General features: G+C 37.3%; 2 long non-coding RNA genes across 4 annotated transcripts in view; both read left to right on the forward strand.

The window, feature by feature from the left end:
- LOC122912856 overlaps positions 1 to 17,089 on the forward strand; it is a 95,352-nt gene that overhangs the window by 62,292 nt on the left and 15,971 nt on the right. For both annotated transcript variants that reach the window (XR_006385684.1, XR_006385685.1), the window contains exon 3: positions 8,107 to 8,174. This is a non-coding gene — a long non-coding RNA (uncharacterized LOC122912856). The remainder of the gene's footprint in view (positions 1 to 8,106; positions 8,175 to 17,089) is intronic.
- LOC122912857 lies at positions 11,343 to 16,556 on the forward strand. Of its 2 annotated transcripts, XR_006385687.1 has the most exons (4): positions 11,343 to 11,440; positions 12,278 to 12,358; positions 13,853 to 13,897; positions 16,441 to 16,556. It is a non-coding gene; the product is annotated as an uncharacterized LOC122912857 (long non-coding RNA). The 2 variants fall into 2 exon arrangements; XR_006385686.1 differs by lacking the exon at positions 11,343 to 11,440 and having other exon boundaries at positions 11,484 to 12,358.

The following is a 17,089-nucleotide window of genomic DNA, read 5'->3' on the forward strand; positions in this document are numbered from 1 at the left end:
TAACTCTTTAGAAGAAAAAAAAAAATGCCTCTCCTGCGAGGCATTTTAAGCTTTTTGTAGTGTCTGTTTATGTATGTGTGTGTGTTTATTTTGAGGTTGTTTCTTCTAACATCCCACTGAGTGCGGGCGGGAAGGCTTCGCTAGTGATGATCACATGGGCAGGTGGTATGCACAGCCTGTCCATCTGTCTGTCCTGTCTGTTCACCTGCATACGCACTGGGTGGCTCGCAGCCTGTGACATTGGCCAGGGATAGATTTCTGAGGTTTTAGATCATTATCGGTCTTTTACAGCTCTTTTTATTTCTGATGTATTTGACAGGTTTTCTTATTTTAAACGCTTTCTTCAGGAGAGTGGGGAGGGGCGGTGGTCAGCAACTGAGTTACTTACTGACTTTTCTGGAAAGTTTTTGTTGCCTAAAGGAAAAGATTGAGGACTGTCTTTGAATTCTGGTTTCCGGTGCTTCCTTCGGTCCCATTCTGGAAGCAGTTGACTTTGACCTCCTCTCTGTAAATTACCATATCAAGTGTAAACATGTCCACACGTGTATTTTTGTAAATGTTGCACATGGGCATGTCAGCATGTCTTTTAGAGTGAGGTTCTTAATGGGCTGGTATATGGCTGAGTGTTGATGGCCATGCCTTACTCAATTCTGACGCTATCAGATTTAAATCTAGTCGACTTACACATTTGCTATAGTGCCCCTATTTTAAAAGGGGGGAAAATGGAGAAAAGCATAACGTAGTATGCTTTGGTTACAACAAAAAGAGGAGATGCCTTTATCTTGTCCCCCAAACAGTTTTACCTCAGTGGGGGAAAAAAAAAAATGTGAGTGTCCTTAACTAGTTCAGTCGCATATAAATCAATTAAAATGATAATTTTAAGACAGTAACATTGCATACATTATTAAGTGGCTTTGTGGATTCAGGGACAAAGGGGAAGATGTGCAAAGTAAAGGTTAAGGCAGGGTGTTCCAAGCGGTGTTCTTACCCTTAATACCGTGGAAGAATAGCCTTCAAGATGGCTTCAAGGGTCAGAGCTTGCACAACTGCTGACTGTCCCCTTTTGTTTACGTCGGTATTTGAGAGACTCATATATAGTAGATGATCATTCCTAGGAAAACAAGTGGCTTGCAGATGAAATTGAAGCAAGAAGATAATCTTAGTTTCCTAGTTCTCCTTCTGATGATTTCCTACAAATAATTCCTGCAAATTCCTACTTTATGAATGAGCATGACTTAAAATTTATGCCAAGTCGATTCCCAGTCTCTCCTCTCCCCACCCCCTAAGAAAATCCTCTTTATTCCTTACTCCTAGACAACCCAACTAATCCAGTTATCCCCTCCTCTGATGGATTATAATTTTATTTGAGTGAAGGAAAAAGTGAATTTTTTTTCCCTGAGTTTCCATGAATTTGACTCTACAGAAAATTACCACCTTTGCATCTTGTGTAGATTGGTATATATGGACCTGCTCTGAATGATTAGGCAAAACACGCCCATTTAAAATTATGTGACTGTATTTAGGATTTTGTGGCCCTTTGTCCCACTGTTTTTGCTCCCCAATGCACACTGATTGTGGAGGGAAATATATACCCGAAATTCCACAGTTTCTTTTACCCAGTGCTTATCAGAGTTTGACTTGGCATGATGCCTCCAACAGGCATGCGGGCAAGACTAGATGATGCCTGGTGGTCTATCAGGTAAAAAACTTGGAGCAGGTCAGGGAGCACACGGCTATCTCAGCAGACCTTGTTGGAATTAGAGGTGGCTTTTATTTAAAAACACGTGTGTCCTGTCATTGATGGCAGAATAGAGGCTTAAGGAAATTTTCAAGAAAATTAGATTCCATGTAGAAAAATCAGAATATGCCCGGGGCACTTGGGTGGCTCCATTGGCTAGACATCCGACTCTTGATTTCGACTCAGGTCATGAGCTCAGGGTGGTGAGATCCAGCCCCACATCAGGCTCCACACTGGATATGGAGACTGCTTCAGATTCTCTCTGTGCTTCTCCCTCTGCCCTGCTCCCAGCCTCCCAAATAGAGTATGGCCTTGGGGGTAGGGAATTATTGTTAATTTCATAGGCGTGATCATGGCATTCTGGTTATGTAGGAAATGTGCACAATGAGGTAATTAGGAGTGAAATGCCATGGTGCCTGTCATTTCCTTTAGAGTACTTCAGCAAAGAAAAAAGAGAGAGATGAAACAAATGTGACCGTTAACCATTAAACAGAGATAATATGTGCATGGATGTTTGGTATATTCTTTCTACTTTCCTTTGCTTGAAAATTTCCAAAACAGACTGTAAAACAAAGCAAAAAAACCCCTTGAGATCCAATCTCCTAGTGTTAAAAAAATACCACACATATCAATAAAATAAAATCTTGTCGAGATAATTATTTGTGCATGCACAAGAGGGGACCATAGATTTGAATTTCTCTGAACGGATAAGAAAATTCAACATTCTCAGGTGGGGCTTTAGTTCTTAAGAGTATGTCATTAATGCACAAACCTGCACAAAATGAAAATCCTGGGCAAAAATACTATTTATTTTATTTTTGAATGCATTCATAAGTCTAGGAGTGAAACTACAAGGAAATCATGGTAGACATTAAAAATGAAGGCATACCCCTTTTAACTTACTTGAGCTAAAGGCTGAGAAGTTTGGGATACTGACCTCAGGACAAGGTGGAATGTTCCTTGAAGATCACAGAAATAAACAGGTTTGAGAGCCACGGCCTCTCAGATAATAACATGATAGGCAGTGAAAGGAGCCAACGTGATCCTAGAAGCTAACTGAAAGTCTGAAGATAATGGTATAAATTATGAAAATATAAACTGTACCAAGATTATTTTATTTTACTCTTGTTTGGAATTACCAGATTAATGCACTTCTTACAAAATCTTCTTTTGTCTTTTGAATAGTTACTACACAGTAGCTGTGTTCTACCCAAGCAATGTAATACTTTTTCGATATGTTAGCATAGCTTTTGTTGATAACAAAATGTGTGTGTTTATTTATTGCCATGAGAACACAGGAAAAAAATTTACTTCCAATAGCGAAGGAATTGTTTCCATGTAAAATTCTGGAGTGCAGAGCCCAGCCTCAACTGTGTCGAGTTTAGGGCCTTTAAATCTTTGCTGTACACAAATGCATTCTCAAATCTACTTTTATCACATTTAATACATGACATCGATGAAAAAATATTAATATTACCTGCACAACTCTTGCGAGCCCAGGTTTCTTTATATAGGGAAGGAGACCTTTCCATCCTGAGCACCTATATCTTTTTCTTTTCTTTCTTTTTTTTTTTCTTTTAAAGTAAACACCACCTCCCAACATGGGGCTCAAAGTCATGATCCTGAGATCAAGAGCCACATGCTTTACTGATTGAGCCAGCCAGGAGCCCCTATTTTTTGATTAATAAATATAAATTCTCAAGTATGGGGCCTCTGGTGAGAAATGCATTCCACCAAATCATTATCACCATTTGAAAAGACTTTCAACCTATACTCAATATGAAGGTAATTTTTTAAAGGTTTTATTTATTTATTTGAGAGAGAGAGAGATCAGAGAGAGAGGCAGGGGGAGAGGGAGAGAGAATTCCAAGCAGACTTCATGCTAAGTGTGGAGCCCAATGTGGGGTTTAATGCCACGACCCGGGGATCATGACCAGATCATGATCAAGAGTCTACACTCAACTGACTGAGCTACCTAGGTTCCCCGATAGCGAGGTGACTTTTAATAGATAGGAAGCCTCTGGCAAGCTTACTCTTCCAAAAGCTATTAGAGATTGTTGATATACTGGTACCAAAGCCCAGCCGTGTGTTTGAAGGTGGGGGCAGGCAAATCCAGAATCCTTGATTCCTTGGAATTTGCCACTTTAGCAAGAAGAGTATGTAGTTCAATAGATAAAGCCCCAGACTAAGAAACATAAGAAGTACATGAGTTTTTAGACTTAAAATTTAACTATGTCTCTGAACGTCAATAGTACATTCATAAATGGTATTTTTTTTAAGATTTTATTTATTTGACAGAGAGATCACAAGTAAGCAGAGAGGCAGGCAGAGAGAGGAGGAAGCAGGCTCCCCGCGGAACAGAGAGCCCGATGCAGGGCTCGATCCCAGGACCCTGGGATCATGACCTGAGCTGAAGGCAGAGGTTTTAACCCACTGAGCCACCCAGGCACCCCCATAAATGGTATTTTTAAAAAGAAATGGGTCTGTTAGTTCTGGGCCCCTGTCCTTGTCTTTCCACTAACTAACTAGTGACCTTGGCCTCTTCATCTGCAAATTGAGACTCTCCCATGAAATAACTGTACATTTCCTCAAACCACGCACTCTGTGCCAGGCACTGTTCTGAGTGCTTTACATTAAATTTCTTTCCTTTTTCCCCAACAACACTAGAAAGTATATATTCTGGTTATGCCTAATTCATCTATTAGGAGATGGAGATAATCAAGTGCTGGGGGAGCAGAGAATTTCAGAGCTGGGAGAATCCACGGAAATCATCCTGTCAAAGGCAGTGAGCTCATCATGGGCGAAGGGTGCAAGCCCTGTAGCCCAAGTGTGTGGTTTTCAGGCTTGGATCCTCCACTCATTAGAAATAAGCCTCGAGGAGGGACGCCTGGGTCCCTCAGTTGGTTGGACGACTGCCTTCGGCTTGGGTCATGATCCTGGAGTCCTGGGATCAAGTCCCACATCGGGCTCCCAGCTCCATGGGGAGTCTGCTTCTCTCTCTGAACTTTTCCTTGCTCATGCTCTCTCTCACTGTCTCTCTCTCAAATAAATAAATAAATAAAATCTTCAAAAAAAAAAAAAAGAAATAAGCCTCGAGCAAATGACTTAACGTTCGTTTGCCTCAATTTGCTCATCTGTAAAATGGGGATGATAATAGAATCTGCGTTATCTGGTTGTTAGTATTCAATGTGTGGTGCTTAGAATTGTGTTGCCTTGGAAGCCCTCCATAAATGTTACAGATAAGGAAGGGGACCATAGGGTCTGGGGAAGAACACTGTTGTTCTTAGAAGAATGTGTTGCGGTGTTATTAAGAGATTCCCCAGTTAGGTCAGAAAAAGGTTGCTGGCAGTAGAGATGGCCTTCATGCGAACAACAGAGAGAGCCTTATCAGGGATCCAGAATGGTTTCCTAGAGAAAGCAAACTAGGTTGAAGAAGTGAAGAGGGGACTGTTAGCTTCGAAAGGCAGAAAAATGTGTGTTATGGTGTAATTCAGCAAAAAGTTTACAGACTCACAGTGGAAGCAGTAGCGTGTACAGAAACGAGGCCCAAATTTGGGTGTTCACATGGAGTTATCCCAGTTTCTCTGGATCATCAGAGACACATATAGAATGCCAGTGCTAAATGGGACCTTGGAGACTGTCCTGTACAGCCCCCTCATTTTACATTTTGCATTTTACAGTTTCTGTGAGGATAGAGTTTGGTGAAATTTAGCCAGAATCGCAGTACTGTGAAACCAGGAAAAACTGTGGTATGTTTAAAGAGGGATTTCAAGTAAGGATGAAGGGAAAGAGGCAGGAGGTTCCTTCCATTTTAGAGTGATACCCAGGGAGGAAAGCAGAGTACAGATGACTGTGAATTCCCCCTAATTAATTAAAAGAGGGAGGAATAGGAGGAAGGAAGAGAGAGAGAGAACTCTTAAATTTATGCTAAACAGTCTGAGATTGGATTTGTAGTTAATGTTTAAAAGGCCATGATAAGGAGAACTCTTATTTTATTATTTCTAAGAATTTGGTTTCCTAAAATGGAAAGGAGGTCTGGGAGAGAGTGTGGCAATGTTGATTGTTCCAGCAAATGAATTAACCCATTTGCAGCTGGTGTCAAAACTGGTAAGTGGTTAACGTTAATCTGTTACTGTTTAGAATGAATAAATCTTGGCTTTCTAAAAAAATCACTTTTAACTAAGTTTATGCTTAGTGCTTTCTTTTAAATAACAGAGTGTCTCAATAGGAACTAATGAGTCAGATTAATTTGGCGTGGGGTTCTGAGCAGGGGATTGGGGCAGGAATCCTCTTTCTGAACACTCACAATGCTTTGCTGAGTTCCCTTTACAGTTCTCAGAGCCAGGCTGGGTTGGAGGGAGTTTCTCTGAGGGGTTTAAAGGCTCCCCACTGTGCTTGCTCCCCAGTTACAATAGCATTGGATTACTGAATGAGGACTAGTTTATCTGTTTACATGGTGGAAAAGAAGCAAACAGCACCAAGGCTGAAGCAATGATCAGATTTTTATGGTTGTGAACCCACTTATGCATTATTCTTTATAAAAACGCATTTACCTACCATGTCAGTATTTTAGAAAGAGGCTTTTAGTCTGGCATTTTTTTTTTATTAAAAAGGAAAACTATTGCTATTATGTCTGGCCATGTTACTGTTTCCACTGTTGTAGGGTTTGGGGATATTGGAGGCCGTCCATATTGTACCCCTCAACCTTGCCCAATACCACAGCCCACCTCCATGGCAGGGAGAAAGGCTTCAGGAAAAGGGGGTGCAGCTGAGAAATAAATGCCTGTTAGTCTAAATCTTTGTTCTTTTTGCATTTTGATTGGGCTCCCACTTCAAGATCTGCTTGTCCAGTTGTGTGATGAAATCAAATCGGAGACCAAGAAACTGAGGTGTAGCGTGATTACAGGGTTATCTTCAGTCCCTCAGGAGCTTATGACAAGGCAAAAATCAGAGGCAGAACTTGAGCTTTCGGTCGGGTGGAGGCCCAATAGGTCATCCTGCTTCTGCCCTAGCAATTGGTTGGAACCCTGAGTGGTCAGTTCTCCTACCTTCAAAAGAAACCTCTGCACTTGCAAAATTGGTTGTACCACAAAGGATACATTAAAAAAAAAAAACAAAAACCAGTGGCTTGGGAAATCAAAGGTTGCCACGAGTGATGTAACAAAAAGGAATATTTTAGTGGCTGGGCATAGGAGTTTTATAGGTTCTATAAAACTACATCTACATCTGTGCTTGGCATTGGTTCTTGTGGTTCTGACTCCCCTGTGCTCTCCAGTTTTATTCATCCGTATGAGGACTCCAAATGGGATGTCCTGGTGAAGAAGAGGAAATTGCCAGGGTTTGGTGCAGGGAATCCCACAAGTACCTAGTGGTGAATGAAAACTGGTTCTGTTGGGAGTCTGGAGAGGTGGTATCGGCCCAACTGTGACATATGCATCAAAACACAAAAACAAAATCAGAACATGCCCTCATATATTGGGGAGGGGAACGTCAGACAAATCTTGTTGGTTAAAAGAAAAAAAAAAAAGCTAAAAGGGATATGGCAGAATCATATAGAGGGAAGGATTAGAAAATAGTTCTATGAAAAGAAATTTGGGGGAGAAATAGTATAATTAATATTCACTTCCCCCTTCTGGTCTTGAAAAGAGTAGATCCTGACGTGCCATTCAGGGAAAATGTCAAGAATCTGAAATTTTTCTAAGCAGAAATAATTTTTCTTTGGAGAGAAGGAATGTGAGCTGATGAATGTAAACCTGTATTAAAATGGAAATAAAATTATGAGCAGAAAGAGGGAGAGGGAGGAGCACAGCAGTTGTTTTTAAACATTCAGTCTAAGTCTTACTCAGTCTTAAAGTATTTATCGTTTCTGTTTTAGGGTATGTTACGTGTTAAATATCTCTTTTTGGGGAAATTGATTTGACGCTAGAAAAGCCTTTGAAAATTACGAAGTTTAAGATTTGAACTTTTTTCTCTCGTATGTTTGGAAACTTAGGCTATAGAAACTATGTGTAAAACAGGCATTATTACGTATTAGAAAACATCTTAAAACAGATTAGGAGAGTTAATGACAAATACATGAAAAAAACATTAAAACTATTGAGTCATAAATAAGAACCATACGATATCTCAGTACCAGAAAAAAATGCGGGACAACTAAGTATAAGAAACCATTACCTTGTGAGGGTTCTATGGTAAAATCTAAAATTTAAATGAGGATGATTTTTTAATTGGCACTACTGATTTAATTTAATTATATTTAAGCCTTGCTATCCAAAATTAGGGCTCAAAAAATGCAAATATCCATCATCCTATTATGAGTTTTTAGAGTGACCATAATCATTAACCTGTATCTTTTCTTATTTCTATAGGAAAATGTCAAATTTTATCTTCGGAAGAAACTTGGAGACTTTTTTAAAGGTGAAATTTTCATCTTTAGGTAAGGAAACATTTTCTATTGTTTATGCATCTGTTGAAAAGAGAGCATTCGATTAGAGAAAAGAAGAAACATGAACTTAAGCGTTGCTTATGATAACTGATATAAAACATAATGAAGATGATAGAAAGCTGGGTTTTTAAGTTAAGTAAAACAAATTGTTGAAAATTTTTCATTTAAAAAATCATGTTTGCATGTTTGTTGGGGGAAAAAAAGAGGCACCTTTTTTGCACTTTCTAATAGACAGGCATTATAATAGGATTCCCATTATCATCTTTTCTAAGTATTTAGGACATAACAAAATTAAAATTATATTTTTCAAAATCTAGAGACACCTAGAGTATCCCTAAACATAAATATAGATGTATATAATAATAAAAAATAGAATATTTTGAAAAGCTGGCAAGACTGGTCACTGCTTTAAAAGCAGGCCAGTGAAATAAAGTTATTTAAGGTTTGGACTGTAACAAAGAAGCTTAAACCCTAGGATATATTCACATGCTAGGAAAATATTGCTTTGTAGGATCATAATGTAAATATAAACAGTTTGTTTAATCAAGCAAGAACCTGTCCTTTGTGTGTGACCTCTTTTCAGTTTTTATTTGTGTCATACTGGTAACGTATGAAAAGGAAAGACAGATTAACTTTTTGAGCATATTAAAATATTAGCAATTCATTCTATTTTTGGCAATAATTCTATTAGTGCAGTTTACTTGCATGAACAGTATAAACACATATATGAAAATCAGATGTTTTAAAGCAGATAAACTAAAAATGCAGTTAAAACGTCTAAACAATCATTTAGAGATGCTTTGAAGTATTTTATGAAGCTAAAAGAATGAAAGAAATAGTTAGAGAAATTATACATAGAATCTGTTATAAAATATCCAAATTTGTATATTCTAGCTTTCTCACCAATACCACATTTGGAAAAAGAAATAAATTGCAATGTTTGTCTTTTATTAACACATATTCTGAAGATTAAACAAGACTTCTCCTAATTTTAAATATATAAAACAGTTACATATAAATATTTTTTAAAATTATAGAATAGAGGTTTCGGTCTTTAAGAAATGCACGTAAAAATTCATATGGTTAAATAAAATCTAAAAACGTTGGGAGAAAAGTACTAAGTTTTTTTAATACATGGATTTAAAGAATTCATTTCTAGAATGTATTTTTCTCCTAATAAAGACATTCATATTAATATTAAGTATATAGGATAAGACTTACTTAAATTACTTAATTAGGATATACTAAACTTCTAAGTTATTTTTGAAAGAATTTTGTTAATCTGAAAAAGATTCTAACATTATTTCTAATGTACTCTTTAAATAAGTCTTTAATAGGTCAGTTTTTAAATCTTATATTTTAAAAGATAAAAAATAGAAAAAACTAGCCTTCTAATGAAAAATATAATTTAATAGCACTGAGAAAAGAGTTGTAAGCATGTTATAAATATACGAGGAGATCAGTTTCATTTCTGACTTGTTTTTGAAACTTTCTTATGAATCATATATTTTAACATCAGAAGAATAATATATAAAATATGCGTTACATTTTTATGATCTAGCAGATATTAAAAAATAGAGAGTAAAAATGCAACTTTGCCTAGCTAAAGCCTAACTAAGATGTTAAGTTAAAATCAGAAAAATACAAAAGCTAAAATAGTCTAATGAACTAAAATTTTAAAGCATATTTATGTATATATTTTATGTCTTGGCATATAGCATTTACATTAATTGTAAATGAAACTATATACTGTAATACGAATGAAAAAAAATTAATGCTGTAGAAGTATTTTTTCATTGTAGCTTACTAGATCAAAAAATTTACAAATAAGCTAAATGTATTATTAAGGGTCATGTTTAAAATAAGATTTTGTAGAGTTTGCTGAAAACGTATCTTTCCCAAAGGGCTTTGGGATTTTTTTGTGTGTGTGTTAGGATTTCTGAGTTTTGTGATTTGAAATTCATGATACATTTTGAGTGCCCTTTTTCTGGCAAAATGTTTCCATGGAAAAATCAGACATTATGTACGTTTTGTTTTATATTTTGGTATGAGAAAAATAGCAGATACTATAGGAGAAATCTAGTTGTTGTTTTAGTGCATGCATCAAATACTGAAGCATTATTTTGTCTGTCAGTCAGTTACACGTCTGAGCAAGTTACAATTTGTGTAAGTACATCTTACACGTTTAATTTATATTGATGATACAGTGATCTCTACATGTGATTGTCGTATTTACTGAAATTATGGGCAATGTATTTAAAAGAAATGCATTTTGAAACTTGTTTTTAATTAAAATGAGGAACTTTAAAGGAGTTCTTTCATTAGCAAAATAGGTGATTGTGCAGTTTTCTGAAAGAATGAACTCTTGGTTTTCTTTTCAAATTATATGAAAATGTTTCCTGGCTAGTTGTTTGTTATTTTTTAAAGTCAGAAAGGAACAAAGTAGTAGTATATGCTATTTCTGATTATCTTTCTATCAATAGAGAGAAAAAGGGAAAATAAAGTATGTTGACACAATAGTTTTCCCTTTAAAAAAAAAAAGATCTTGAAATCGAAAAGATATATTGCCTATATCTAATTTTTCTTATTAGGACTTATTTAGAGTTGCATGAATTTTTTGAGGAAGTGTATCTTACAAAAAGCAGAGATAGAGACTATTATAGTCAGCTATAGGATAGTCCTTCTCTATTGTTGGTTCCCAGATTTTGGAAAACAATTTTTAAATTAATAATGTTGAGTACCAAAATATCTGTGTTATAAGAAGTTAGAAGAATGCCAGAAAATTATAAAGGCAAAGGGAAAGATTAATTGAAGTTAAATGTACCCCCAGAAATGGTAAGTATTTAGCAGTGTGAAGAGTGCTCTGGGGATAACAAGTAGTACTCTGTCAGGGATAATTTTCTGGGCAGCTGAGGTGGTTTGAGTGATAAAGGAAGGCAAGGAAACAGCAGAACTGGAACTGTTTGACAGAATTTGCAAAGTTAGCTTTGGATTGTAAGGGAGAAAGTTGGTGCAACAATTGGGTTCTGTCACGGGGAGGGGTGAAGGGCTCGCCAGCCCCAGCGCCACGACAGGGTTAACGGCAGCGGCGCCCGGTGCACTCTGGGAGTTGTAGGCCGCGGGTATTGTGGGAGTTGTCGTAAAAGTTCGTTCTTTTGGTGTGATGGCCGCCACCAAGGCAGGAGTTGGGGGGTTCTGTTATTCCGGACGGCTTGGGGGGCTCTCTGTACCATCAGAAGGCCACCGACAGCCCCCAGGTTACCGAGGGCCTGTTAACTGCGTGCCAGGGAGGTGGGGAGCGGTGTTTTGGGTTAAGCTTGGGGCCTGGTGTCGCTAGATCGGCCTGGGGGCCTCTGGCAGCTAAGGGCTAGATGAGGGGCTCCAGCCAGTCAGACCCTAGCCGTCTGGCTTTCAGCCTTCAAAATATCTGGGTGGCCAGCGCCTAAGCATTTTGGAGCATGCCTTGTTTTGTTGTGGTTTGGATCCTGCACCTCTCCCACTTTTCTTACAGTGTTGTACTGTGTTCCTGTAGTCGTTGATGCTCAGGATCCTATTTGAGGTTAGGTTGGGCTTGTTTTCTTGGGTCTGGTGGGATTTGTGCAACAGGTGAAATTTTGGAAAGTCTGAAGGGCAATATCCCGAGTGTGGTCTGTCTTGTTTTCGGTGTGAGAAACTGCGTGAGTGGTGAACGTGCCACTGAACGTGTGCCTCACCTTCTCTTACATGTGGTGAACCTTGCCCCTGTTTCCTAATGCCCACAGGCAGTGTTCCGCAGTTCCTCCTTATGAAATGCCTTTCTGTTAACTTGGATGTGTTCTTAAACCTTTGTGAGCCTCTGGAAGACTGCTTTGCAGTTGGTCGTAGAACAGTATTGTAGAACAGTATTGCAAAAAATGAATGTGAAACAAATACCACCATTACAATTACCCTTAGTTCTAGGTATAAGCCCTTTCACCTTAGTGGTGCTGTGGAGTGGTTTGGGTACTTAAGGGAATTAGATTTGCTTTTAGATGCTTTACCTTACTCTTGGCTCCCAGGGTTCCTCTGCCTGTTGGTACACTTTGATCTTAACTTGTTTTTCCATACTCTCTTAGCTTGAGTCAAAATGGGACACTGTGTACTGACATGTAACTGCATGTATCAGAATCTCAGGATTACACCAACTTGCAAAGCAGGTCAGTACCTGTCTTAACACCCCTGCACACACACACTATTTCTGCCATCAGGTGCTGCTCCATAAATTCTGCCTTATTTAGATAGTCTGGTTGTTGTTTATGTGACTTAAGGCCTAACTGATCATGAAAAGCTATTTCTCAGACAATATTATGTAAAAGCTTTTTACTCCCACAAGTAGTACTGGTGTCTAGAAAGTTTTTTCATTCAAGGTTGGTGAAAGAGGGGATTTAAAATAAGGTACCACGTGGTTTTGAAATTTAGCTACCAATTTTTAGTTTGGGGGGCAGGCCATGTGACAGAAATGATTTATAGCGAGAGGGAAAAAACTGTTCTTTTTCTTGATATTTTAGAGCCTATAAAACCTGTTTCTGTGTCATTTTATTGGACTACTTTCATATACCATTAAAAAAAACCCTTTGGTGTGTTGTGTATGAGTTTTCTTGATATATCTGTATGGGTTTTCGTAATTACCCTTTTGTCTGAGTTTGCTTAGTAATTGAATATTTGAAAATATAGTACTGGTATAGAAGGGAGCAAAGTGGACGGGTTTGTATACATACTTCTTTTGAATATGATTTTGGGTACAGATTGATAGACTAATACTGTTGGCTTGCTAGTCAGGTCTCAGGATGGTATTTCCTTTACTCTGACCTGAAGCCAGTGTACCTTAGAATATTAATTAATTACCAATGGAAAAAGATTGGGAAACTTAATTTTTAAGTACTATACTGTTCATATTTGTTGTTGTTTGGTAATATGGTAAAATACTGGTGAGTTGGTTTTGTATCTTAGGAACACTGTATCTTAGAAATGGATAGAATTTGTAGATTTGTAGAATCATAAAATCATTCAAAACCAATGACAACCACAGTTTGCTTTGAAAGTGGATGCACACCTTTTTTTTTTTTAAAGGTTTTATTTGGGGGAGAGAGTGAGCACAAGTTGGGTGAAGTGTAGGGGGAGAAGCAGGGTCTCTCATGAGCAGGGAGCCCAATGTGGGGCTTGATCATGGGTCTCCGGGATCCTAATCTGAACCGAAGGCAGACACTTAACTGTTGGAGTCACCCAGGCACCCCAAGAGGCATACATTTTTTTTTTTCAATTTATTTTCAGAAAAACAGTATTCATTATTTTTCACCACACCCAGTGCTCCATGCAAGCTGTGCCCTCTATAATACCCACCACCTGGTACCCGAACCTCCCACCCCCCCCCCCCGCCACTTCAAACCCCTCAGATTGTTTTTCAGAGTCCATAGTCTCTCATGGTTCACCTCCCCTTCCAATTTACCCAAAAGGACATACCCTCCCCAATGTCCATAACCCAACCCCCCTCCCCCCAGCAACCCACAGTTTGTTTCGTGAGAGGCATACATTTTTAATTGCCAAGTTACCTATGACTCAGGTCCTCAACAAATGGTTCATTTGAAGGTGCTTGGGATAGGTAGGTACTTACTTTGAAAAGTTTAGAAATAAATGTATCTCTGTATTTTCAGAGAGCCCTTCTGGACATTTGTGAGTAGACACATCTCCAAGAAATGGTGAGATTTTACACCCAAACATTTTAACATTTAATCCCTGAGGCCTTTGTTTTGTACTCTGCTTTCTACCAACATCATTTCAATTCTGCTGGTGTGAAATGTTTTTTGAAATACAAGGTCAGTTATACTTCCTGAAAAAAATGTGGTAATAACCACTACCTTCTGGAGAACATGATTCCTAAGGTTGTGCATATGTATTTGATAAATGTGTCAAAGGTGATCATTTTGAAACTTAGGCTTTGTATGGTTTTGACAAAACTCCTTTCAGTGAGCTATAATAGCACCAAAGGGTAACTGGTAGCATTCTTTTTGTTGTTGTTGTTTAATTAATTCTTTTTAAAATTAGCCTCCACACCTAACATGGGGCTTGAACTCATGAGTCACATGCTTTATCAACTGATCCAGCCAGCACCCCACTGGTAATGTTCTTGATGTAGGTGTTCTAAATGAAAGCCTTTGGTTCTGCTGTTCATTCAAAAATAAATACAAACTTACTTCCAAATAATACATTGTAGAAGATAACAAAAAAATGAAGTTTTTGTTTTAGTTTGTAACCAAAATTTGGAAACACTTGTGGGGAGGGATTGAGTGGGAATATCTGTTTGAGCCCTTTATGTAAAACCTTTCTAATTTCATTCCCTATACAATACTGTTCACACTGCTGAAAACACACATTTTTATTAATGTACTTCTGCATCTGTGAACATTTGTGTGTGGGAAAACTGCATGTACAAGACAACAAAACCACCCATTCAGAATTTGGCCCTTAGTTTTCCTTTATAGTATTTGAAGTGGAAGAATTGTTGATTGTACTTTGTGCACTTGTTTATATATTTTGTTTTCAAATAACAATACTCTTAAACATGGAGTGCATCTCCACCCACTCACTCCACCTTCTTTGTAGGATAATTAGGTGTCTGAAAGAAAGAGGAAAAAGTTTTAAAATTTTTTCATGCCTTTCAATGAATCTTATTTTCTGCTTCTACCTACATATATTTCCAGGACAGGATACATTATTTTTGCTCTGCTGGATATTATTTCTTGAAGACAGGTTATTAATCGTAGGATTTTCATAGACAAGACACAACACACCAATGGTTACAGCAAAAGGTTGTATCTAGGTTAAAAGATATTACTTCGTTTCCTATTGGAAAGAAAGCAAGATCATAGGCATATATTCCAAAACTTAAAGGATTCTATCTATATCTTTTTTTTTTTTTAAAGATTTTATTTATCTGAGAGAGAAAGAGTGAATGAGAGAGAGGAGGAGGTGGGGAGACAGAGAAGCAGACTCCCTCCTGAGCAGAGAACCCAACCTGGAGCTTGATCCCAGGATCATGACCTGAGCTGAATGCAGACACTTAACAAACTGAGCTACCTATGCAGCCCAGATTCTGTCTAGATCTTAGAAATACAAGAGCCCTGAAGAGATTATTTTGCTTTGTCCTCGGCTTTCCTTGTTTTTCATTTTGTTTAACTTACTCCCTCAGTGTGTTTGTTTGGCTCTAGAACTTAAATGACATTTTTGTTTATTTTGGTACTTTTTTACAAATTATTTGCTTCAATTTTTAAAAACCATTTTTCCTCTAAAATATCCATAATATTCATTCTAAATATCCATGCTTCAAGAAATCAAGAAGAATGTTCTTGAAAAAAAGAAAAGATAGAGGAGTCTCAGCAGAGAGATGATATTTGTGTGTGTGTGTGTGTGTGTGTGTGTGTAACAAAATGTTAGGACTCAAATACACAATAACCAAAATAAAAACCAAAATTCCCTGGAGGTCCTCAATTGCAGTATGGAGATGATGAAGAAAAGAGTCCGTGAACTTGAACCTAGAGCAATAGAAATGATCCAATCTGATGAACAGAGAGGAAAATGATAGAAAAGGTAAATGAACAGAGCCAATGGGACAATATCACAAGGTCTAATACTCATTTTATCAGAATCCCAAAAGAAGAAGAGGAAGAGTAGAGTGCAAAAAACAACTGAAGAAACAATAGCGGAAAACATCCAATTTTGGTGAAAGATACGTGCTTAGAATTTCAGGAAAGTCAGTGAATCTCAACATTGATATTCAAAAAAACCATACTGGACGTATTACGGACAAATAAAAATTATTTTAATGAAGTATTCCTGTTACCTAACATTTTTTAAAGATACATTTATTTATTTATTTGAGAAAGAATTTACAGAAACGGGGAAGGGCAGAGGATTCTCAAGCAGACTCCCTGCTGAGCGCAGAGCCCATCTCGGGGCTGGATCCTGCAACCCTGAGATCACGACCTAAGCTGAAATCAAGAGTTGGATGCTTATGGTCTGAGCCACCCAGGCTCCCCTTGTCACATTACATTTTTATAACTAAAATGCTATATATGCTAGGTTTCTATATTCCGGGGAAAAAAGAATTAATGACTTCTTTAAACCTCAGCACCAAGTTCCAGAATGTGGCCTGTGAAAACATCTAGGGTGTATGGCTTTAGTCTCCTTTTCTATTATTAACAGTCTTTAGTTAATGAAGATCAACGTGATTTTTCATTTTCAGACAAGTTTTACTTGAAGACAGTATTACTTCTTGCCTGACACTCATGAGATGCAGATCTGTGAAATTTTTATGAAGACCGTATAAGAAGATATTTTTAAATTGATCTGAAAGAATAGAAGTTATGTATATTTACTAATCTAAAAAAATTATTTGTAAACTGCTTTCTTTTTTTTTAACTCTATGTTTTTGGATTTTAAGTTGTTTTTCAAGAAGTTTTGTTTTTGTTTTTGTTTTTTTCCAAAGGGATAGGAACCATACTTTCAGTGAAGGTGTATTAAAGGAGTGGTCAGCTTTTTCCTTTATATTTTAGTATTAATCGAAGATACAGAATTTGTACAGTTTATAAGAGGGAAAGAAAAGACCCATTGCATTAGTTAAAATGAAGACATCCATGATTTTAAGCTTTTCTGTACTATTTGTTATAATTAAGGAATTTGAACTTATAATATGGAGTTAATTTTAAGATATTTGGGAAATGGCTTATTAATTATATTCTATAAAATATCATTTTTTAAAATATCTTTTTTTTGAGATACACAGACTTAAGTAAAGTTTTCTTTTCTTTTTTTTTTTTTAAGACAGCACAGAGCATTTGAACAGGGTTGGGGAGGAACAGAGAGAGTGGGAGAGAGACCATCTTAAGCGGGAT

Source organism: Neovison vison, chromosome 7 (genome assembly GCF_020171115.1).
Source record: "Neovison vison isolate M4711 chromosome 7, ASM_NN_V1, whole genome shotgun sequence".
Lineage (NCBI taxonomy): Eukaryota > Metazoa > Chordata > Mammalia > Carnivora > Mustelidae > Neogale > Neogale vison.